The sequence below is a fragment of the Triticum urartu genome, chromosome 6 (genome assembly GCF_003073215.2).
Source record: "Triticum urartu cultivar G1812 chromosome 6, Tu2.1, whole genome shotgun sequence".
Lineage (NCBI taxonomy): Eukaryota > Viridiplantae > Streptophyta > Magnoliopsida > Poales > Poaceae > Triticum > Triticum urartu.
This window is the reverse complement of record NC_053027.1, coordinates 12,294,381-12,319,587: the sequence shown is the minus strand read 5'-3', so window position 1 is coordinate 12,319,587 and position 25,207 is coordinate 12,294,381.

Here is a 25,207-nt window from a genome sequence, read left to right as displayed (position 1 = left end):
CGGGTTATACTTGACGAGCCTAGCATATGCAGATATGGCCTCGGAACACAGAGACCTAAAGGTCGAGCGTGAATCATATAGTAGATATGATCAACATAGCGATGTTCACCAATGAAACTACATCTCACGTGATGATCGGACATGGTTTAGTTGATTTGGATCACGTGATCACTTAGAGGATTAGAGGGATGTCTATCTAAGTGGGAGTTCTTAAGTAATATGATTAATTGAACTTAAATTTATCATGAACTTAGTCCCTGATAGTATCTTGCTTGCTTATGTTGATTGTAGATAGATGGCTCGTGCTGTTGTTCCGTTGAATTTTAATGCGTTCCTTGAGAAAGCAAAGTTCAAAGATGATGGTAGCAATTACACGGACTGGGTCCGTAACTTGAGGATTATCCTCATTGCTGCACAGAAGAATTACGTCCTGGAAGCACCGCTGGGTGCCAGGCCTGCTGCTGGAGCAACACCAGATGTTATGAACGTCTGGCAGAGCAAAGCTGATGACTACTCGATAGTTCAGTGTGCCATGCTTTACGGCTTAGAATCGGGACTTCAACGACATTTTGAACGTCATGGAGCATATGAGATGTTCCAGGAGTTGAAGTTAATATTTCAAGCAAATGCCCGGATTGAGAGATATGAAGTCTCCAATAAGTTCTACAGCTGCAAGATGGAGGAGAACAGTTATGTTAGTGAGCATGTACTCAAAATGTCTGGGTATAATAATCACTTGATTCAATTGGGAGTTAATCTTCCAGATGATTGCGTCATTGACAGAATTCTCCAATCACTGCCACCAAGCTACAAGAGCTTCGTGATGAACTATAGTATGCAAGGGATGAATAAGACTATTCCCGAGCTCTTCGCAATGCTGAAAGCTGCGGAGGTAGAAATCAAAAAGGAGCATCAAGTATTGCTGGTCAACAAGACCACTAGTTTCAAGAAAAAGGGCAAAGGGAAGAAGAAGGGGAACTTAAAGAAGAACGGCAAGCAAGTTGCTACTCAAGAGAAGAAACCCAAACCTGGACCTAAGCCTGAAACTGAGTGCTTCTACTGCAAGCAGACTGGTCACTGGAAGCGGAACAGCCCCAAGTATTTGGCGGATAAGAAGGATGGCAAGGTGAACAAAGGTATATGTGATATACATGTTATTGATGTGTACCTTACTAGAGCTCGCAGTAGTATCTGGGTATTTGATACTGGTTCTGTTGCTAATATTTGCAACTCAAAACAGGGACTACGGATTAAGCGAACACTGGCAAAGGACGAGGTGACGATGCGCGTGGGAAATGGTTCCAAAGTCGATGTGATCGCAGTCGGCACACTACCTCTACATCTACCTTCGGGATTAGTATTAGACCTAAATAATTGTTATTTGGTGCCTGCGTTGAGCATGAACATTATATCTGGATCTTGTTTGATGCGAGACGGTTATTCATTTAAATCAGAGAATAATGGTTGTTCTATTTATATGAGTAATATCTTTTATGGTCATGCACCTTTGAAGAGTGGTCTATTTTTGATGAATCTCGATAGTAGTGATACACATATTCATAATGTTGAAGCCAAAAGATGCAGAGTTGATAATGATAGTGCAACTTATTTGTGGCACTGCCGTTTAGGTCATATCGGTGTAAAACGCATGAAGAAACTCCATACTGATGAGCTTTTGGAACCACTTGATTATGAATCACTTGGTACTTGCGAACCGTACCTCATGGGCAAGATGACTAAAACACCGTTCTCCGGTACTATGGAGAGAGCAACAGATTTGTTGGAAATCATACATACAGATGTATGTGGTCCGATGAATATTGAGGCTCGTGGCGGATATCGTTATTTTCTCACCTTCACAGATGATTTAAGCAGATATGGGTATATCTACTTAATGAAACATAAGTCTGAAACATTTGAAAAGTTCAAAGAATTTCAGAGTGAAGTTGAAAATCATCGTAACAAGAAAATAAAGTTTCTACGATCTGATCGTGGAGGAGAATATTTGAGTTACGAGTTTGGTGTACATTTGAAAAATTATGGAATAGTTTCGCAACTCACGCCACCCGGAACACCACAGCGTAATGGTGTGTCCGAACGTCGTAATCGTACTTTACTAGATATGGTGCGATCTATGATGTCTCTTACTGATTTACCGCTATCATTTTGGGGATACGCTCTAGAGACGGCCGCATTCACGTTAAATAGGGCACCATCAAAATCCGTTGAGACGACGCCTTATGAACTGTGGTTTGGCAAGAAACCAAAGTTGTCGTTTCTTAAAGTTTGGGGCTGCAATGCTTATGTGAAAAAGCTTCAACCTGATAAGCTCGAACCCAAATCGGAGAAATGTGTCTTCATAGGATATCCAAAGGAAACTATTGGATACACCTTCTATCACAGATCCGAAGGCAAGACTTTTGTTGAAAATTCGGAAACTTTCTAGAGAAGGAGTTTCTCTCGAAAGAAGTGAGTGGGAGGAAAGTAGAACTTGACGAGGTAACTGTACCTGCTCCCTTATTGGAAAGTAGTTCATCACAAAAAACTGTTTCAGTGACACCTACACCAGTTAGTGAGGAAGCTAATGATGATGATCATGAAACTTCAAATCAAGATACTACTGAACCTCGTAGATCAACCAGAGTGAGATCCGCGCCAGAATGGTACGGTAATCCTGTTCTGGAAGTCATGCTACTAGATCATGATGAACCTACAAACTATGAAGAAGCGATGGTGAGCCCAGATTCCGCAAAATGGCTTGAAGCCATGAAATCTGAGATGGGATCCATGTATGAGAACAAAGTATGGACTTTGGTTGACTTGCCCGATGATCGGCAAGCCATTGAGAATAAATGGATCTTCAAGAAGAAGACTGACGCTGACGGTAATATTACTGTCTATAAAGCTCGACTTGTCGCAAAAGGTTTTCGACAAGTTCAAGGGATTGACTACGATGAGACCTTCTCACCCGTAGCGATGCTTAAGTTTGTCCGAATCATGTTAGCAATTGCCGCATTTTATGATTATGAAATTTGACAGATGGATGTCAAAACTGCATTCCTGAATGGATTTCTGGAAGAAGAGTTGTATATGATGCAACCAGAAGGTTTTGTCGATCCAAAGGGAGCTAACAAAGTATGCAAGCTCCAGCGATCCATTTATGGACTGGTGCAAGCCTCTCGGAGTTGGAATAAACGCTTTGATAGTGTGATCAAAGCATTTGGTTTTATACAGACTTTTGGAGAAGCCTGTATTTACAAGAAAGTGAGTGGGAGCTCTGTAGCATTTCTGATATTATATGTGGATGACATATTACTGATTGGAAATGATATAGAATTTCTGGATAGCATAAAGGGATACTTGAATAAGATTTTTTCAATGAAAGACCTCGGTGAAGCTGCTTACATATTAGGCATTAAGATCTATAGAGATAGATCGAGACGCTTAATTGGACTTTCACAAAGCACATACCTTGACAAAGTTTTGAAAAAGTTCAAAATGGATCAAGCAAAGAAACGGTTCTTGCCTGTGTTACAAGGTGTGAAATTGAGTAAGACTCAAAGCCCGACCACTGCAGAAGATAGAGAGAAGATGAAAGATGTTCCCTATGCTTCAGCCATAGGCTCTATCATGTATGCAATGCTGTGTACCAGACCTGATGTGTGCCTTGCTATAAGTCTAGCAGGGAGGTACCAAAGTAATCCAGGAGTGGACACTGGACAGCGGTCAAGAACATCCTGAAATACCCGAAAAGGACTAAGGATATGTTTCTCATATATGGAGGTGACAAAGAGCTCATCGTAAAAGATTACGTCGATGCAAGCTTTGACACTGATCCGGACGATTCTAAATCGCAAACCAGATACGTGTTTACATTAAACGGTGGAGCTGTAAGTTGGTGCAGTTCTAAACAAAGCGTCATAGCGGGATCTACATGTGAAGCAGAGTACATAGCTGCTTCGGAAGCAGCAAATGAAGGAGTCTGGATGAAGGAGTTCATATCCGATCTAGGTGTCATACCTAGTGCATCGGGTCCAATGAAAATCTTTTGTGACAATACTGGTGCAATTGCCTTGGCAAAGGAATCCAGATTTCACAAGAGAACCAAGCACATCAAGAGACGATTCAACTCCATCCGGGATCTAGTCCAGGTGGGAGACATAGAGATTTGCAAGATACATACGGATCTGAATGTTGCAGACCCGTTGACTAAGCCTCTTCCACGAGCAAAACATGATCAGCACCAAGACTCCATGGGTGTTAGAATCATTACTGTGTAATCTAGGTTATTGACTCTAGTGCAAGTGGGAGACTGAAGGAAATATGCCCTAGAGGCAATATTTCCTTATATCATGATAAATGTTTATTATTCATGCTAGAATTGTATTAACCGGAAACATAATACATGTGTGAATACATAGACAAACAGAGTGTCACTAGTATGCCTCTACTTGACTAGCTCGTTAATCAAAGATGGTTATGTTTCCTAACCATAAACAAAGAGTTGTTATTTGATTAACGGGGCCACATCATTAGGTGAATGATCTGATTGACATGACCCATTCCATTAGCTTAGCACCCGATCGTTTAGTATGTTGCTATTGCTTTCTTCATGACTTATACATGTTCCTATGACAAAGAGATTATGCAACTCCCGTTTGCCGGAGGAACACTTTGTGTGCTACCAAACGTCACAACGTAAATGGGTGATTATAAAGGTGCTCTACAGGTGTCTCCAAAGGTAGATGTTGAGTTGGCGTATTTCGAGAATAGGATTTGTCACTCCGATTGTCGGAGAGGTATCTCTGGGCCCTCTCGGTAATGCACATCACATAAGCCTTGCAAGCATTGCAAATAATGAGTTAATTGTGAGATGATGTATTACGGAATGAGTAAAGAGACTTGCCGGTAACGAGATTGAACTAGGTATTGGATACCGACGATCGAATCTCGGGCAAGTAACATACCGATGACAAAGGGAACAACGTATGTTGTTATGCGGTCTGACCGATAAAGATCTTCGTAGAATATGTAGGAGCCAATATGGGCATCCAGGTCCCGCTATTGGTTATTGACCGGAGATTTGTCTCAGTCATGTCTACATTGTTCTCGAACCGTAGGGTCCGCACACTTAACGTTACGATGACAGTTATTATGAGTTTATGCATTTTGATGTACCGAAGTTAGTTCGGAGTCCCGGATGTGATCACGGACATGACGAGGAGTCTCGAAATGGTCGAGACATAAAGATTGATATATCGGACGACTATATTCGGACACCGGAAGCGTTCCGGAGAAGTTTCGGATAAAACCGGAGAACCGGGGGGATTACCGGAATCCCCCGGGGGGTTAATGGGCCTCATGGGCCTAAAGTGGAGAAGAGGAAGGGGCTGCCAGGGCAGGCTGTGCGCCCCCTCTCCCCCTAGTCCGAATTGGACAATGAGGGAGGGGCGGCGCCCCCCCTTTCCTCCTCTCCTCCCCTCTCTCCTACTTGGACAAGGAAAGGGAGGGGAGTCCTACTCCCGGTAGGAGTAGGACTCCTCCTGCGCGCCTCCTCTTGGCTGGCCGCACGCCCCCCCTTGGATCCTTTATATACGGAGGCAGGGGGCACCCTAGAACACACTAGTTGATCTTCGCGATCGTTCATTAGCCGTGTGCGGTGCCCCCCTCCACCATATTCCACCTCGGTCATATCGTTGCAGTGCTTAGGCGAAGCCCTGCGCCGGTAGAACATCATCATCGTCACCACGCCGTCGTGGTGACGGAGCACCTCCCCGACGCTTTGCTGCATCGGAGCCCGGGGAACGTCATCGAGCTGAACGTGTGCTAAGAACTCGGAGGTGCCGGAGTAATGGTGCTTGGATCGGTCGGATCGGGAAGACGTACGACTACTTCCTCTACATTGTGTCAATGCTTCCGTTGTTGATCTACCAGGGTACGTAGATCATACTCTCCCCTCTCGTTGCTATGCATCACCATGATCTTGCGTGTGCGTAGGAAAATTATGAAATTACTATGTTCCCCAACACAAACACATGATGAAAATACTAAGGAGGATGACGAGGAAACCCTTGGTAGGGGCAAGAGACAAAGGACTGCAAAGACCTTTGGTGATGATTTCTTCATGTACCTCGTGGATGATACTCCCACTTCTATTTCAGAAGCGTATGCCTCTCCAGAAGCTGACTACTGGAAGGATGCGGTCCGTAGCGAGATGGATTCCATCATGGCTAACGGGACATGGGAGATCACTGACCGTCCCTATGGTTGAAAACCACTGGGATGTAAGTGGGTGTTCAAAAAGAAGCTTAGGCCCGATGGTACGATTGAAAAGTACAAGGCTAGGCTTGTGGCCAAGGGCTATGACCAGCAAGAAGAGGAAGATTTCTTTGATACTTATTGACCTATGGCTAGACTGACCACCATTCGAGTATTACTCTCGTTGGCGGACTCACATGGTCTTCTCGTCCATCAGATGGATGTTAAGACGGCTTTTCTAAATGGAGAGCTAAAGGAGGAAATCTACATGCAACAGCCTGATGGCTTTGTGATAGATGGTCAGGAAAGAAAGGTGTGTAGGTTGATAAAATCTTTATATGGCCTGAAACAAGCACCTAAGCAATGGCATGATAAGTTTAATACAACTCTGACATCTGTTGGTTTCGTTGTTAATGAGGCTGACAAATGTGGCCTGAAACAAGCACCTAAGCTATGGAGATCAAGCAAATGGAGACCAAAGCTCTGATACCACTGGTAGGATCGAAAGTATGTCTAGAGGGGGGGTGATTAGACTACTTGACCAAATAAAAACTTAACATTTTCCCAATTTTTAGTTCTAGGCAGATTTTAGCTATTTTAGGACAAGTCAAGTAATCATCACACTATTCAAGCAAGCATGCAAAGAGTATATTGGCAGCGGAAAGTAAAGCATGCAACTTGCAAGAATATAAAGGGAAGGGTTTGGAAAGATCAAACGCAATTGGAGACACGAATGTTTTTCCCGTGGTTCGGATAGGTGGTGCTATCCTACATCCACGTTGATGGAGACTTCAACCCACGAAGGGTAACGGTTGCGCGAGTCCACACAGGGCTCCACCCAAGGGCAACGGTTGCGCGAGTCCACGGAGGGCTCCACCCACGAAGGGTCCACGAAGAAGCAACCACCCACAAAGGGTCCATGAAGAAGCAACCTTGTCTATCCCACCATGGCCATCGCCCACAAAGGACTTGCCTCACTAGCGGTAGATCTTCACGAAGTAGGCGATCTCCTTGCCCTTACAAACTCCTTGGTTCACTCCACAATCTTGTCGGAGGCTCCCAAGTGACACCTAGCCAATCTAGGAGACACCACTCTCCAAGAAGTAACAAATGGTGTGTAGGTAATGAACTCCTTGCTCTTGTGCTTCAAATGATAGTCTCCCCAACACTCAACTCTCTCTCATAGGATTTGGATTTGGTGGAAAGAAGATTTGAGTGGAAAGCAACTTGGGAAGGCTAGAGATCAAGATTCATATGGTAGGAATGGAATGTCTTGGTCTCAACACATCAGTAGGTGGTTTTCTCTCAGAACATATGAGTTGGAATGATGTGTGTGTTCTGATGGCTCTCACTTCGAATGAGAAGGAGGTGGAGGGGTATATATAGCCTCCACACAAAATCCAACCATTACACAGTTTTCCATCTCGGTGGGACCAAATAAATAAACTCGGTCTGACCGAAGTAGTAAACCTAGTGACCGTTAGGAATTTCGGTGGGACTGACATGCAACTCGGTAGGACCGATTCGGTTAGGGTTTGGGCATAACGTAATCTCGGTGAGACCGATTACACAAACTCGGTGAGACCGAGTTTGGTAATTAGCTAACCAGAGAGTTGGTCAGGCAAACTCGATTGGACCAATTTGCTCTTTCGGTGGGACCGAGTGGAACTCGGTGAGACCGAAAAGTTACAAAGGGGAAACACTGAGTTTACATTGCAATCTCGATGGGACCGATTTGCTCTTTCGGTGGGACCGGAAGTTACGAAAGGGAAACAGAGAGTTTGCAACCCCATCTCGGTGGGACCGAGATCCTTATCGGTAGGACCGAAGTGCTAGGGTTTGGCAGTGGCTAATGACAATTGAAACTCGGTGGCGCCGGATAGGAAAAATCGGTAGGACCGAGTTTGGCTTAGAGTTTAGGTCATATGTGGATATGGGAAAGTAGTTGAGGGTTTTGGAGCATATCACTAAGCACATGGAGCAAGAGGCTCATTAAGCAACACCTCATCCCTCCTTGGTAGTATTGGCTTTTCCTATGGACTCAATGACCGGGGAAAGCTTGCCGCCGTGAACAGTAACCTACCGGGGAAAGCTTGCCGCCATGACAGTAACCTTGCCGGGGAAAGCTTGCCGCCGTGACAGTAACCTTGCTGGGGAAGAGCCAATCCATTGTCCTTAGCATTTTGAGGGTTCCACTTTCACATCCATGCCATGCCAATCATTGAGCTTTCCTGAAATAATCATTTTGGAATAGCATTAGCTCAATGAGCTATATGTTGTTATGAATTACCAAAACCACCTAGCGATAGTTGCACTTTCAATGTCCACCGACGCCGACCGCGCCGCCGCCGAGAAAGCTGAAGCCGACAAGAAGGCCGCCGAGGACGCCACTGCTGCCACCAAAGCCGCGGCCTCTGCGTGGCCTACTGGAGGGTATAACTTGTTTATCCCGCTCCTGATTATTTTCATATTAGCAGTACTAGCAGTATGTGTAGATTTGTCTACTATTTGCTTAGTACGTGCATGTTTAGATCAGAGTGAGTACGTCATCAACTTAGTCAATGCCATGCTAGTGATTTACTCATGGATTAATTTAATCGAGAAATTGCCTATTTACTCAACAATCCAAAAACCTATTATGTGAGGGAATTTCTCGGCAAGTGGCTTTGCCGCTGCACTGAAAACGGATAAGTTTACCGGTACATACTTCAAGCGTTGGCAGACTAAGACCACGTTATGGCTCACGGCTATGAACGTGTTCTGGGTCACCGGTGTCTCCACGGGAACGATTGCTCCTGAACAGGAGAAGGCGTTCAAGGAGGCTACCATTGTGTTTCTCGGAGCGGTTCTTAGCGTGATCGGAGATAAACTGGTCGACGCATATTTACATGTGCATGTCGCCAAGGACTTGTGGGAGGCGCTCGAATCTAAATTCGGGGCCGTCGATGTAGGGAGAGAGATGTATATTATAGAGCAGTTCCACGATTACAAGATGGTTGAAAACCGTCCTGTATTGGAGCAGGCTCATGAGATAATATTCACGTCTTTGCCACATTAGTTTTGGTGTTATGACGTGGCTCGCCAAGTTGGGTTTAATCCCGAGTTTCACTTTAGCCAAAGGTTCTAAGTGCCGTTCATGTGTGTAAGCTAAGCAACATCGCAAGCCTCATAAGGCCGCGGAGGAGAGACACCTGGCACCATTAGAACTCATACATTCTGATCTTTGCGAGATGAATGGTGTGTTGACTAAAGGTGGAAAGAGATACTTCATGACATTGATAGATGATTCCACTAGATATTGCTATGTGTATCTGTTAAATACTAAAGATGAGGCTCTACACTAAATTATAATCTATAAGGCAGAAGTTGAAAATTAACTTGAAAAGAAAATTAAACGAGTCCGGTCAGATCGTGGTGGAGAGTACTTCTCGAGTGAGTTTGATTCCTTCTGTGCGGAACACGGCATTATTCATGAGTGGACGCCTCCCTATTCACCCCAGTCAAACGGGGTTGCCGAGCGGAAAAACCGTACTCTAACTGATTTGGTTAACGCCATGTTAGATACATCGGGTTTATCCAAGGCATGGTGGGGGGAGGCTATATTGACGGCATGTCATGTCCTGAATAAAGTTCCGACAAAGGATAATGAGATCACTCCCTATGAGAAATGGGCATAGAGAAGGACGACACTCTCGTACTTGCGCACTTGGGGCTATTTGGCGAAAGTCAACGTGCTGATCCCCAAAAAGCGTAAGCTTGGACCCAAGACTGTGGACTGCGTTAATTTGGGCTACGCTAAGAACAGCGTTGGCTATAGATTTCTAGTAGTGAAATCTGAGGTACCTGACCAGAAGGTCGGTACAATTATGGAGTCTAAGGATGCTACATTCTTTGAGGATATTTTTCCTATGAGAGATATGCAAAGCACTTCTAGCCAAGAATCTGAGGAGGCTCCTGAACCTGCCATCCCTATGGAATATTATGAACAAACACATGATGAAAATCCCTAGGAGGATGACGAGGAAACCCTTGGTAGGGGCAAGAGACAAAGGACTGCAAAGACCTTTGGTGATGATTTCTTCATGTACACCGTTGTACACCGTGGATGATACTCCCACTTCTATTTCAGAAGCGTATGCCTCTCCAGAAGCTGACTACTGGAAGGATGCGTCCGTAGCGAGGGATCCATCATGGCTAATGGGACATGGGAGATCCACTGACCGTCCCTATGGTTGCAAACCACTGATGTAAGTGGGGTTCAAAAAGAACTTACCGATGGTAGGATTGAAAAGTACAAGCTAGCTTGTGCCAGGGCTATGACCAGCAGAAGAGGAAGATTCTTTGATACTTATTGACTATGGCTAGACTGACACCAATTCGAGTTTACTCTCGTGGTCTCACATGGTCTTTCTTCGTCCATCATGATGGATGTTAAGACCGGCTTTTCTAAATGGAGAGCTAAAGAGAAATCTACATGCAACAGCCTGGATGGCTTTGTGATAGAGATGGTCAGAAAGAAGTGTGTAGGTGATAAATCTTTATAGTGGCCTGAAACAAGCACCTAAGCAATGGCATGATAAGTTTAATACAACTCTGACATCTGTTGGTTTCGTTGTTAATGAGGCTGACAAATGTGTATACTATCGCCATGGTGGGGGCGAAGGAGTTATACTGTGCTTGTATGTTGATGACATACTGATATTCGGAACAAACCTCAAAGTCATTGAGGAGGTCAAATCGTTTCTATCTCAGAACTTTGAGATGAAAGACCTTGGTGTGCTGATGTTATCTTGAACATCAAGCTACTGAGAGATAATGAGGGTGGGATCACACTTCTGCAATCCCATTACGTTGAGAAGGTGTTGAGTCGTTTTGGATATTCGGACTGCACACCATCTCAAACACCATATGATCCTAGCGTATTGATTCGAAAGTCCAAAGGCATGGCTAAAGATCAATTGAGATACTCTCAAATCATTGGTTCACTAATGTACCTAGCGAGCGCAACGAGGCCTGACATCGCGTTTGCTGTGAGCAAACTGAGCCGGTTTGTTTCCAAACCGGGTGATGTACATTGGCATGCTGTTGAGAGAGTTATGCGCTATCTGAAAGGTACTATGAACTATGGACTTCACTATACCGGATACCCGTCGGTACTTGAAGGGTATAGTGATGCGAATTGGATCTCTGATGCTGATGAGATGAAGGCCACAACTGGGTATATGTTTACTCTTGGAGGTGGCGCTGTTTCCTGGAAGTCTTGCAAGCAAACGATCTTAACGAGATCGACAATGGAAGCAGAATTAACGCATTAGACACATCTGGTGTTGAAGCGAGATGGCTTCGAGATCTTTTGATGGACTTGCCATTGGTTGATAAACCGGTTCCGGCTATCCTTATGAACTGTGACAATCAGACTGTCATCACCAAGGTGAAGAGTTCAAAGGACAACATGAAGTCCACCAAACACATAAGAATGAGATTAAAAGCTGTCAGAAAATTAAGAAACTCCGGAGTGATAGCGTTGGACTATGTCCATACGGCTAAGAATCTGGCAGATCCCTTTACAAAAGGGCTATCACGTGTTGTGATAGATAATGCATCGAGGGAGATGGGTATGAGACCCACATGAGTTGCATGGTGGTAACCCAACCTATGTGAGGATATCCCGTGAACTAGGACCTGGGAAAACAAGCCAGTGGTGAACTGAGGAGAGTAACTATACTAACCCACTCGGTTGGAGATGCAATACTCTCGATACTGTATGGTAGGATGACTACGGTCTCAATGTGTTCCAAAGCTTATAAAAGCAAGCTGCTATCCTATAGAGCGATCTTTGGAGGAACACACCTATATGAGCCTGACTACTGGTCATAGTCTATGAGATTGGGGTGATCTCTAGTAAGCTCATGAATAGGCCATGAGTGTGACTTATATGCTCCACCCGAGGGGTCAGCCTTCGGCAGCCTAGTACTAGTAAGACATGTAGTGAAACTTCTTTATGCCAAACTGACAATTCAAGGCATAGTCCATTGTTCAGTTGTGAAGGAGTGTAGCCACTTGTTCTAGGTGAAGTTCAACCTTAAACAGGTCTTCACTGAAACACTGGTATATCAAAATAGCAATTGGAACAGAGGACACAATGGGCCCTCGAGATCTGGTGGGGGATTGCTGAAATCTGAGATGGGCTCTAGGCCCATATTGCAATTTCTGAAAAATCTCTAAGGGCCCATGTGGGTTATATGGCACTAGGTGTAGTGGGAAGTTTAGTCCCACCCCGGAAGTGGAAGGAGAGTTGGAGTGGTTTATAAGGGTTTCTCTTCTACATGCTATTGGAGCTTGAGAAGAGAAGAGGCCCTCGCGCACTCCTCCTCCGCCGCCCGCCTCGCCACGCCACGCCTCGTCACGACGCGTCGTGGGTTGCGGGATTGAGCCGAGCCGAGCTCACACCTACGCGCTTATTTTTACCAGTCACTAACGAAGAGTTTTCTGACAGCTTGGCCACGATCTGAGACGTCGGATCGTGGGCTGTCACGGACTCGGACGTGGGTCGAGCCCATGTCTCTCCACGCGGCTGCGCCTATAAGTATGCGGTGTCTCCTAACCATAGCCGCCACGAACAGATCACATCTGCTCACGCGCACGCCCATCGTCGTTCCTTCGCTGCTGCTGCCGACAGTGACTCCATCCCGTCCGCCTCGTACACGGTCGACGGGGGAGCAGGTCTGAAACCACGCCCTTCTGGTTCCTGTACGGGGTGAGGGGCGAATAGATTTTTGGGCAGCGATTACGTCGACTGCTCGCTTCCGATCGTCTACTTCCTCTACGTCCGCGTCGCCTTCATCATCACCATGTCCACCGACGCGGACCGTGCCGCCGCCGAGAAAGCTGAAGCCGACAAGAAGGCCGCCGAGGACGCTGCTGCTGCCACCAAAGCCGCGGCCTCTGCGTGGCCTACTGAGAGGGTATAACTCGTTTATTCCGCTCCTGATTATTTTCATATTAGCAGTACTAGCAGTATGTGTAGATTTGTGTACTGTTTGCTTAGTACGTGCATGTTTAGATCAGAGTCAGTACGTCATCAACTTAGTCAATACGCATGCTAGTGATTTACTCATGGATTAATTTTATCGAGAAATTGCCATATTTACTCAACAATCAAAAAACCTATTATGTGAGGGAATTTCTCGGCAAGTGGCTTTGCCGCTGCAGTGAAACCGGATAAGTTTACCGGTACATACTTCAAGCGTTGGCAGACTAAGACCACGTTATGGCTCACGGCTATGAACGTGTTCTGGGTCACCGGTGTCTCCACGGGAACGATTCCTCCTCAACAGGAGAAGGCGTTCAAGGAGGCTACCGTTGTGTTTCTCGGAGCGGTTCTTAGCGTGATCGGAGATAAACTGGTCGACGCATATTTACATGTGCATGTCGCCAAGGACATGTGGGAGGCGCTCGAATCTAAATTCGGGACCGCAGATGCAGGGAGCGAGATGTATATTATAGAGCAGTTCCACGATTACAAGATGGTTGAAAACCGTCCTGTATTGGAGTAGGCTCATGAGATAATATTCATTCGAATGTTAATGAATCTGAAGTTTGGCATTCACGTCTTTGTCACATTAGTTTTGGTGTTATGACGCGGCTAGCCAAGTTGGATTTAATCCCGAGTTTCACTTTAGCCAAAGGTTCTAAGTGCCTTTCATGTGTGCAAGCTAAGCAACCTCGCAAGCCTCACAAGGCCGCAGAGGAGAGACACTTGGCACCATTAGAACTCATACATTCTGATCTTTGCGAGATGAATGGTGTGTTGACTAAAGGTGGAAAGAGATACTTCATGACATTGATAGATGATTCCACTAGATATTGCTATGTGTATCTGTTAAATACTAAAGATGAGGCTCTACACTACTTTAAAATCTATAAGGCAGAAGTTGAAAATCAACTTGAAAAGAAAATTAAACGAGTCGGTCAGATCGTGGTGGAGAGTACTTCTCGAGTGAGTTTGATTCCTTCTGTGTCGGAACACGGCATTATTCATGAGAGGACGCCTCCCTATTCACCCCAGTCAAACGGGGTTGCCGAGCGGAAAAACCGTACTCTAACTGATTTGGTTAACGCCATGTTAGATACATCGGGTTTATCCAAGGCATGGTGGGGGGAGGCTATATTGACGGCATGTCATGTCCTGAATAAAGTTCCGACAAAGGATAATGAGATCACTCCCTATGAGAAATGGGCAAAGAGAAGGACAACACTCTCGTACTTGCGTACTTGGGCTGTTTGGCGAAAGTCAACGTGCCGATCCCCAAAAAGCGTAAGCTTGGACCAAAGACTGTGGACTGCGTTAATTTGGGCTACGCTAAGAACAGCGTTGGCTATAGATTTCTAGTAGTGAAATCTGAGGTACCTGACCAGAAGGTCGGTACAATTTATGGAGTCTAAGGATGCTACATTCTTTGAGATATTTTTCCTTATGAGAGATATGCAAAGCACTTTCTAAGACAGGAATCTGAGGAGACTCCTGAACCTGCCATCCCTATGGAATATTATGAAATGCCATCCCTATGGAATATTATGAACAAACACATGATGAAAATCATGAGGAGGATGACGAGGAAACCCTTGGTAGGGGCAAGAGACAAAGGACTGCAAAGACCTTTGGTGATGATTTCTTCGTGTACCTCGTGGATGATACTCCCACTTCTATTTCAGAAGCGTATGCCTCTCCAGAAGCTGACTACTGGAAGGATGCGGTCCGTAGCGAGATGGATTCCATCATGGCTAACGGGACATGGGAGATCACTGACCGTCCCTATGGTTGCAAACCACTGGGATGTAAGTGGGTGTTCAAAAAGAAGCTTAGGCCCGATGGTACGATTGAAAAGTACAAGGCTAGGCTTGTGGCCAAGGGCTATGACCAGCAAGAAGAGGAAGATTTCTTTGATACTTATTCACCTGTGGCTAGATTGACCACCATTCGAGTATTACTCTCGTTGGCGGCCTCACATGGTCTTCTCGTCCTTCAAATGGATGTTAAGACGGCTTTTCTAAATGGAGAGATAAAGGAGGAAATCTACATGCAACAGCCTGATGGCTTTGTGATAGATGGTCAGGAAAGAAAGGTGTGTAGGTTGATAAGATCTTTATATGGCCTAAAACAAGCACCTAAGCAATGGCATGATAAGTTTAATACAACTCTGACATCTTTTGGCTTTGTTGTTAATGAGGCTGACAAATGTGTATACTATCGCCATGGTGGGGGCGAAGGAGTTATACTCTGCTTGTATGTTGATGACATACTGATATTCGGAACAAACCTCAAAGTCATTGAGGAGGTCAAATCGTTTCTATCTCAGAACTTTGAGATGAAAGACCTTGGTGTCGCTGATGTTATCTTGAACATCAAGCTACTGAGAGATAATGAGGGTGGGATCACACATCTACAATCCCATTACGTTGAGAAGGTGTTGAGTCGTTTTGGATATTCAGACTGCACACCATCTCAAACACCATATGATCCTAGCGTATTGATTCGAAAGTCCTAATGTACCTAGCGAGCGCAACGAGGCCTGACATCGCGTTTGCTGTGAGCAAACTGAGCCGGTTTGTTTCCAAACCGGGTGATGTACATTGGCATGCTGTTGAGAGAGTTATGCGCTATCTGAAAGGTACTATGAACTATGGACTTCACTATACCGGATACCCGTCGGTACTTGAAGGGTATAGTGATGCGAATTGGATCTCTGATGCTGATGAGATGAAGGCCACAACTGGGTATATGTTTACTCTTGGAGGTGGCGCTGTTTCCTGGAAGTCTTGCAAGCAAACGATCTTAACGAGATCGACAATGGAAGCAGAATTAACGGCATTAGACACATCTGGTGTTGAAGCGAGATGGCTTCGAGATCTTTTGATGGACTTGCCATTGGTTGATAAACCGGTTCCGGCTATCCTTATGAACTGTGACAATCAGACTGTCATCACCAAGGTGAAGAGTTCAAAGGACAACATGAAGTCCACCAAACACATAAGAATGAGATTAAAAGCTGTCAGAAAATTAAGAAACTCCGGAGTGATAGCGTTGGACTATGTCCATACGGCTAAGAATCTGGCAGATCCCTTTACAAAAGGGCTATCACGTGTTGTGATAGATAATGCATCGAGGGAGATGGGTATGAGACCCACATGAGTTGCCATGGTGGTAACCCAACCTATGTGATCGGAGATCCCGTGAACTAGGACCTGGGAAAACAAGCCAGTGGTGAACTGAGGAGAGTAACTATACTAACCCACTCCGTTGGAGATGCAATACTCTCGATACTGTATGGTAGGATGACTAGTCTTAATGTGTTCCAAAGCTTATAAAGCAAGATGCTATCCTACAGAGCGATCTTTGGAGGAACACACCTATATGAGCCCGACTGCTGGTCACAGTCTATGAGATTGGGGTGATCTCTAGTAAGCTCATGAATAGGCCAGGAGTGTGACTTATATGCTCCACCCGAGGGGTCAGCCTTCGGCAGCCTAGTACTAGTAAGACATGTAGTGAAATTTCTTTATGCCAAACTGACAATTCAAGGCATAGTCCATTGTTCAGTAGTGAAGGAGTGTAGCCACTTGTTCTAGGTGAAGTTCAACCTTAACAGGTCTTCACTGAAACACCGGTATATCGAAACAGCAATTGAAACAGAGGACACAATGGGCCCTCGAGATCTGGTGGGGGATTGCTGAAATCTGAGATGGGCTCTAGGCCCATATTGCAATTTCTGAAAAATCTCTAAGGGCCCATGTGGGTTATATGGCACTAGGTGTAGTGGGAAGTTTAGTCCCACCCCGGAAGTGGAAGGAGAGTTGGAGTGGTTTATAAGGGTTTCTCTTCTACATGCTATTGGAGCTTGAGAAGAGAAGAGGCCCTCGCGCACTCCTCCTCCGCCGTCCGCCTCGCCACGCCACGCCTCGTCACAACGCGACGCGACGCGGGTTGCGGGATTGAGCCGAGCCGAGCTCACACCTACGCGCTTATTTTTTCCAGTCACTAACGGAGAGTTTTCTGACAGCTGGGCCACGATCTGAGACGTCGGATCATGGGCTGTCACAGACTCGGACGTGGATCGAGCCCACGTCTCTCCACGCGGCTGCGCCTATAAGTATGCGGTGTCTCCTAACCCTAGCCGCCACGAACAGATCACATCTGCTCACGCGCACGCCCACCGTCGTTCCTTGCTGCTGCTGCCGCCGGTGACTCCATCCCGTCCGCCGCGTACACGGTCGACGGGAGAGCAGGTCTCCGAAACCACGCCCTTCTGGTTCCTGTACGGGGTGAGGGGCGAATAGGTTTTTGGGCAGCGATTACGCGACTGCTCGCTTCCGATCGTCTACTTCCTCTACGTCCGCGTCGCCTTCATCATCACCATGTCCACCGACGCCGACCGTGCCGCCGCCGAGAAAGCTGAAGCCGACAAGAAGGCCGCCGAGGACGCCGCTGCTGCCACCAAAGCCGCGGCCTCTGCGTGGCCTACTGGAGGGTATAACTCGTTTATCCCGCTCCTGATTATTTTCATATTAGCAGTACTAGCAGTATGTGTAGATTTGTCTACTGTTTGCTTAGTACGTGCATGTTTAGATCAGAGTCAGTACGTCATCAACTTAGTCAATGCCATGCTAGTGATTTACTGATGAATTAATTTAATCGAGAAATTGCCTATTTACTCAGGAAGTTTAGTCCCACCCCGGAAGTGGAAGGAGAGTTGGAGTGGTTTATAAGGGTTTCTCTTCTACATGCTATTGGAGCTTGAGAAGAGAAGAGGCCCTCGCGCACTCCTCCTCCGCCGTCCGCCTCGCCACGCCACGCCTCGTCACAACGCGACGCGACGCGGGTTGCGGGATTGAGCCGAGCCGAGCTCACACCTACGCGCTTATTTTTTCCAGTCACTAACGGAGAGTTTTCTGACAGCTGGGCCACGATCTGAGACGTCGGATCATGGGCTGTCACAGACTCGGACGTGGATCGAGCCCACGTCTCTCCACGCGGCTGCGCCTATAAGTATGCGGTGTCTCCTAACCCTAGCCGCCACGAACAGATCACATCTGCTCACGCGCACGCCCACCGTCGTTCCTTCGCTGCTGTTGCCGCCGGTGACTCCATCCCGTCCGCCGCGTACACGGTCGACAGGAGAGCAGGTCTCGGAAACCACGCCCTTCTGGTTCCTGTACGGGGTGAGGGGCGAATAGGTTTTTGGGCAGCGATTACGCGACTGCTCGCTTCCGATCGTCTACTTCCTCTACGTCCGCGTCGCCTTCATCATCACCATGTCCACCTCCGCCGACCGTGCCGCCGCCGAGAAAGCTGAAGCCGACAAGAAGGCCGTCGAGGACGCCGCTGCTGCCACCAAAGCCGCGGCCTCTGCGTGGCCTACTGGAGGGTATAACTCGTTTATCCCGGTCCTGATTATTTTCATATTAGCAGTACTAGCAGTATGTGTAGATTTGTCTACTGTTTGCTTAGTACGTGCATGTTTAGATCAGAGTCAGTACGTCATCAACTTAGTCAATGCCATGCTAGTGATTTACTGATGAATTAATTTAATCGAGAAATTGCCTATTTACTCAACACAGATGACCCGTCGCCCGGTGGTCTCGTGTAGTATACCCGTCCTATTCATGCATGACGATACCCGGCTGATGAGTTGGGAGACACGTACAGCGCTTGTTTCGATTTCGAATGACCTCAGGCATCGGCCGCACGGCTTCCCTACGTGCTTTGGATCGAATGCAAGCGAGGAGAGGAACCAACCAGCACGTACGATTCAAACTTGTTTCATAGTTTTTCTTTTACTTATTACAGTAGTTTTTTTTTAGTGTAAAGTTGCCGCTTTATTGAAAACTTAAAGACCTGAAAGTTTGAAATCTCGTCCGAAATTACACCCAACACAAAGTCTAGAGGAACTGATAGCCAGACATTACATAGTTCATCACCCACACCTACTTTAGCAAACTTATGTGCGGCAACATTAGCGAAACGTCGAACCCACGAAACCTTAAACTCGTCGAAGCCTCGAAGCATCTCTTTTATCTCCTCAATCCACGGCCCTGTAGCGCTCAAATTTTTAGACACACGACTGAGCATCTGCACCACCTTTTGGTTGTCCAGCTCCATGTGAAGTTTCTGAACATTCATCTCCCTTGCAACCTGGGCTGCCCTTCTGCACGCCAATATCTCCACAGCCTCTGGGTCTGCGTTAGAAGGAAAGAAGTGACTTGCTCCAGCCACAAAAGCTCCATTGTGATCCCGCAAGACTAGACCACCACCTCCCTTGTCACCATATTTAGAGACCGCTCCATCAGAATTAGCTTTTATCCAGCCCTCGTCAGGCGGTCGCCATCGCTGAAGCTCCTTGGTCTCCGGCGCCTTAGAAGATTTAGTATGCGCCAATCTCCACTCCTCCATATGCGCAACCAGTGTTGCTATGATTTCATGCGGGTGAGCAATACGTTTTCCGTCTCTAGCATTGTTACGTGCCAGCCATAGAGCATACACGGCTTGTATCATTGCTTCTCTTTCTTCTCCCCCTGCATTGGCGAACCACTCCAACAACCAGCTCGACAACTCGCTCTGGGAGGCTATCTCCGCTGGTGGACTTGCCACCAAGACTCCCTTTTGTGAGCGCAATAGCTGTCAAAAGTGTACTGGGTGATTACATGTCCAAAACCTATGCATGTTTCATTTTTCTCTTCCACACGCAACACAGAAGACACCCAGCTTAATCCGCCATCGGTGAACACTAGTAGAAAATAGGGCTTTGGTCCAGGCCGGGTCAGCCCATTAGCCCCGGTTCAGTCTAGAACCGGGACCAATGTGGGCATTGGTCCCGGTTCGTGAGCCCAGGGGGGCGGCCAGGCCACGTGGGCCATTGGTCCCGGTTCATCTGGACCTTTTGGTCCCGGTTGGTGGGATGAACCGGGACCAATGGGCCTCGCTCCTGGCCCACCACCATTGGTCCCGGTTGGTGGCTTGAACCGGGACCAAAGGCTCCCCTTTAGTCCCGGCTCATGTCACCAACCGGGACCAATGAGGTGCCTATATATACCCACTCGCGCAAGAGCAGAGCACAGTGCTCTGTTTTTTCTGGCCGAGGGGGAGAGGGCTTTGTGGTGATCTAGCTCACCTCCTATGCACATGAGGTGTTCGATGGAATGCCCGAGCCACACTACTTAAGCTTTCTCCTCTCGAAGCTCGACCTCCAAGCTCCATTTTCCTCGAGATTTGTCTAGATTTAGCGGTCCATCACGCCCCGTCCCCATCTTCAACGCCGTCGATCACCCGCGCCGATCTCATCACCGACACCACCGTGGTGAGCCTCTTGTTCTTATCTTCTTTCTGAAAGAAAAAATATTCTTACTTGTATGTTTAGATAGATACTTGTATCATTTTCTTACATTTATTATTGCATCTTATATAGTGCGATGGTTTTGGTATCCGCCCCCGTCGGCCCTCGTCCTGTCTATGATTCGGATGTGGTATGTATATTATCTTTATAACTATTGGTTCATTTATTGTTTATGAAAATTATGCCGACCAACATGACACAGATTTTATTTATCTAGGATGTATGTGAATCGGAAATGCCAACCGATCCTATTGTCGAGAGGTTAAATTTAGTTGAAGAAGAAAACAATTTGTTGAAGGAAAAAATAAAAAAAATTGAGGAGGAGAAGATGATATTGGAGTTGCATGTTGCGGATGTCGTCGATGATCACAAGATCAAGATGGATGCAATGCGCTTGAAGATTAGAAAGATTAGAAAATATGCCATTCATACCGAGGCTTGGTATCATTATGCCATTGGATCAATTGTTACCTTGGTTGCGATTATGATCGCATTTGTTTTCGCATTGAAATGTTTTACATAGTTTCAATGTATGGTTTAATTAATTAGATGCTCTGGAGAGCTATATGTTGTTAGATGAGAACTATGTATGCACTTTGGTTTTAATGTGATGATGAACTTCTATTAATTTGGACACTTAATTATATATAATGCACGCAGATGAACCGGCAATGGATGTACGGTGACAGACACACCCGCGAGTACATTAAGGGCGTGCATGAGTTTCTTGATGCGGCTGAGGCAAACAAGCAGAATGGTTTTATGTGTTGTTCATGCACTAAATGTGGGAATATGAGGTCTTACTCTAACCGGAAAATCCTTCACTTCCACCTGCTTTACAAGGGTTTCATGCCACACTATAATGTTTGGACGAGGCACGGAGAAATAGGGGTTATGATGGAAGACGGCGAAGAAGAAGACTATGATGACAACTATGTGCCCCCTGAATACGGTGATGCTGCAACGAGGGGAGCTGGTGAAGATTAAGAGGAACCAGGCGATGTGCCCAATGATGCTGCAACGGGTGAAGCTGCTGAAGATCAAGAGGAACCAGACGATGTGCCCGATGATGATGATCTCCGCCGGGTCATTGTCGATGCAAGGACGCAATGCATTAGTCAAAAGGAGAAGCTGAAGTTCGATCGCATGTTAGAGGATCACAAAAAAGGGTTATACCCCAATTGCGAAGATGGCAACACAAAGCTCGGTACCGTACTGGAATTGCTGCAGTGGAAGGCAGAGAATGTTGTGGCTGACAAAGGATTTGAGAAGCTACTGAAAATATTGAATAAGAAGCTTCCAAAGGATAACGAATTTCCCGACAGTACATACGCAGCAAAGAAGGTCATATGCCCTCTAGGATTTGAGGTGGAGAAGATACATGCATGCCCTAATGACTGCATCCTCTACCGTGCTGCATACAAGGATCTGAACGCATGCCCGGTATGCGGTGCATTGCGGTATAAGATCAGACGAGATGACCCTGGTGATGTTAATGGCGAGCCCCCCAGGAAGAGGGTTCCTGCGAAGGTGATGTGGTATGCTCCTATAATACCACGGTTGAAACGTCTGTTCAAAAACGAAGAGCATGCCAAGTTGATGTGATGGCACGGTGAGAACCGAAAGAAAGATGGGAAGTTGAGAGCACCTGCTGACGGGTCGCAGTGGAGAAAAATTGAGAGAAAGTACTGGGATGAGTTTGCAAAGGACCCAAGGAATGTATGGTTTGCTTTAAGCGCGGATGGCATTAATCCTTTCGGGGAGCAGAGCAGCAATCACAGCACCTGGCCCGTGACTCTATGTATGTATAACCTTCCTCCTTGGATGTGCATGAAGCGAAAGTTCATTATGATGCCAGTTCTCATCCAAGGCCCTAAGCAACCCGGCAACGAAATTGATGTGTACCTAAGGCCATTAGTTGAAGAACTTTTACAGCTGTGGAATGAAAACGGTGTACGTACGTGATATGAGCACAGACAGGAGGAATTTAACCTTAAGGCGTTGCTGTTCGTGACCATCAACAATTGGCCCGCACTCAGTAACCTTTCAGGACAGACAAACAAAGGATACCACGCATGCACACACTGTTTAGATGACACTGAAAGTATATACCTGGACAAATGCAGGAAGAATGTGTACCTGGGCCATCATCGATTTCTTCCGACCAACCATCAATGTCGAAAAAAAGGCAAGCATTTCAAAGGCGAGGCAGATCACCGAAAGAAGCCCGCCATGCGCACCGGTGATCATGTGCTTGCTATGGTCAATGATTTACACTACATAATCTTTGGAAAGGGTCCCGGTGGACTAGCTGTTCCGAATGACGCTGAGGGACACGCACCCATGTGGAAGAAGAAATCTATATTTTGGGACCTACCCTACTGGAAAGACCTAGAGGTCCGCTCCTCAATCGACGTGATGCACGTGACGAAGAACCTTTGCGTGAACCTGCTAGGCTTCTTGGGCGTGTATGGGAAGACAAAAGATACACCTGAGGCACGGGAGGACCTGCAACGTTTGCACGAAAAAGACGGCATGCCTCCGAAGCAGTATAAAGGTCCTGCCAGCTACGCTCTTACGAAAGAAGAGAAAGAAATCTTCTTTGAATGCCTGCTCAGTATGAAGGTCACGACTGGCTTCTCGTCGAATATAAAGGGAATAATAAATATGCCAGAGAAAAAGTTTCAGAACCTAAAGTCTCATGACTGCCACGTGATTATGACGCAACTGCTTCCGGTTGCATTGAGGGGGCTTCTACCGGAAAACGTCCGATTAGCCATTGTGATGCTATGTGCATTCCTCAATGCAATCTCTCAGAAGGTGATCGATCCAGAAATCGTACCAAGGCTAAGGAGTGATGTGGCGCAATGTCTTGTCAGTTTCGAGCTGGTGTTCCCACCATCCTTCTTCAATATCATGACACACGTCCTAGTTCATCTAGTCGACGAGATTGTCATCATGGGGCCCGTATTTCTACACAATATGTTCCCCTTTGAGAGGTTCATGGGAGTCCTAAAGAAATATGTCTGTAATCGCGCTAGGCCAGAAGGAAGCATCTCCATGGGCCATCAAACAGAGGATGTTATCGGGTTTTGTGTTGACTTCATTCCTGGCCTTAACAAGATAGGTCTCCCTAAATCGCGGCATGAGGGGAGACTGACTGGAAAAGGCACTCTTGGAAGAGACTCAATAATATGCAGGGACGGATATTCTTGGTCTCAAGCACACTACACAGTTCTACAGAACTCTACCTTGGTGACCCCGTATGTCGATGAACACAAGAACAGTCTGTGCTCCAAACACCCGGAGCAGTGCGACGACTGGATTACATGTGAACACATCAGGACTTTCAGCAGTTGGTTGGAAACACGTCTCAGAGGTGACAACACTGTTTGTGATGAGTTGTACTTGTTGTCCAGGGGACCATCTTTGACTGTATTGACTTACAAAGGATACGAGATAAATGGGAATACATTTTACACGATCGCCCAAGATCAAAAGAGCACCAACCAAAACAGCGGTGTCCGCTTTGATGCAGCAACCGAGAGCGGAAAGGATACATATTATGGTTACATAGTGGACATATGGGAACTTGACTACGGACCTAATTTTAAGGTCCCTTTGTTTAAGTGCAAATGGGTCAATCTGTTAGGCGGCGGGGTACAGGTAGACCCACAGTACGGAATGACAACAGTGGATCTGAAAAATCTTGGGTACACTGACGAACCGTTCGTCCTAGCCAATGATGTGGCACAGGTTATCTATGTGAAGGACATGTCTACCAAACCGAGAAAAAGAAAAGATAAGGAAGCGAATACATCATAGGATGAGCCAAAGCGCCACATAGTTCTTTCAGGAAAAAGGGACATCCTGGGAGTGGACGGCAAGACAGACATCTCTGAAGATTATGAAAAGTTTCATGAAATTCCTCCCTTCAATGTCAAGGCTGACCCAAGCATCCTGATAAACAATGAAGATTATCCATGGTTACGGCGCAATAAGCAAATGACACAAGCGAAGAAAAAGTGAAGACTTTCTCCCGCAACTATTATGATGATACCATGCCAAATTTGTAACAGACGAGTATGCTATGCCAACTTTTTCAGAGTTCATTTGAAAACTATGAATTTAGGTGGAATTTTCTCTATAGGTGCATCTATGTTCAAATTTTAACTATTCAAATTTGAAAACTAATGGCACTAATAGAAAGTTTATATTTTTTCTAAAACTAATGGCACTAACAGAAAGTTTATAATTTTGCTGACCTAAAAGCAAAAAGAATTAAAAAAAGCAAAAAACAAAAGGAAATAAATAATGCAGAAAACAAAACAAAAAAACTGGAAAAAAAATAAAAATAGCAACAATAAGTATTTTGTTGTAAGTAGAAACAAAATAAAATAAATAAAGCAACAAAGAAAACAAAAAAACTAAAAAAGTGTTTTCAAATTTGAAAACTAATGGCACTAACAGAAAGTTTATAATTTTTCTAAAACTAAAAGCAAAAAGAATTAAGCAATAAAGCAAAAAACAAAAGGAAATAAATAATGCAGAAAACAAAA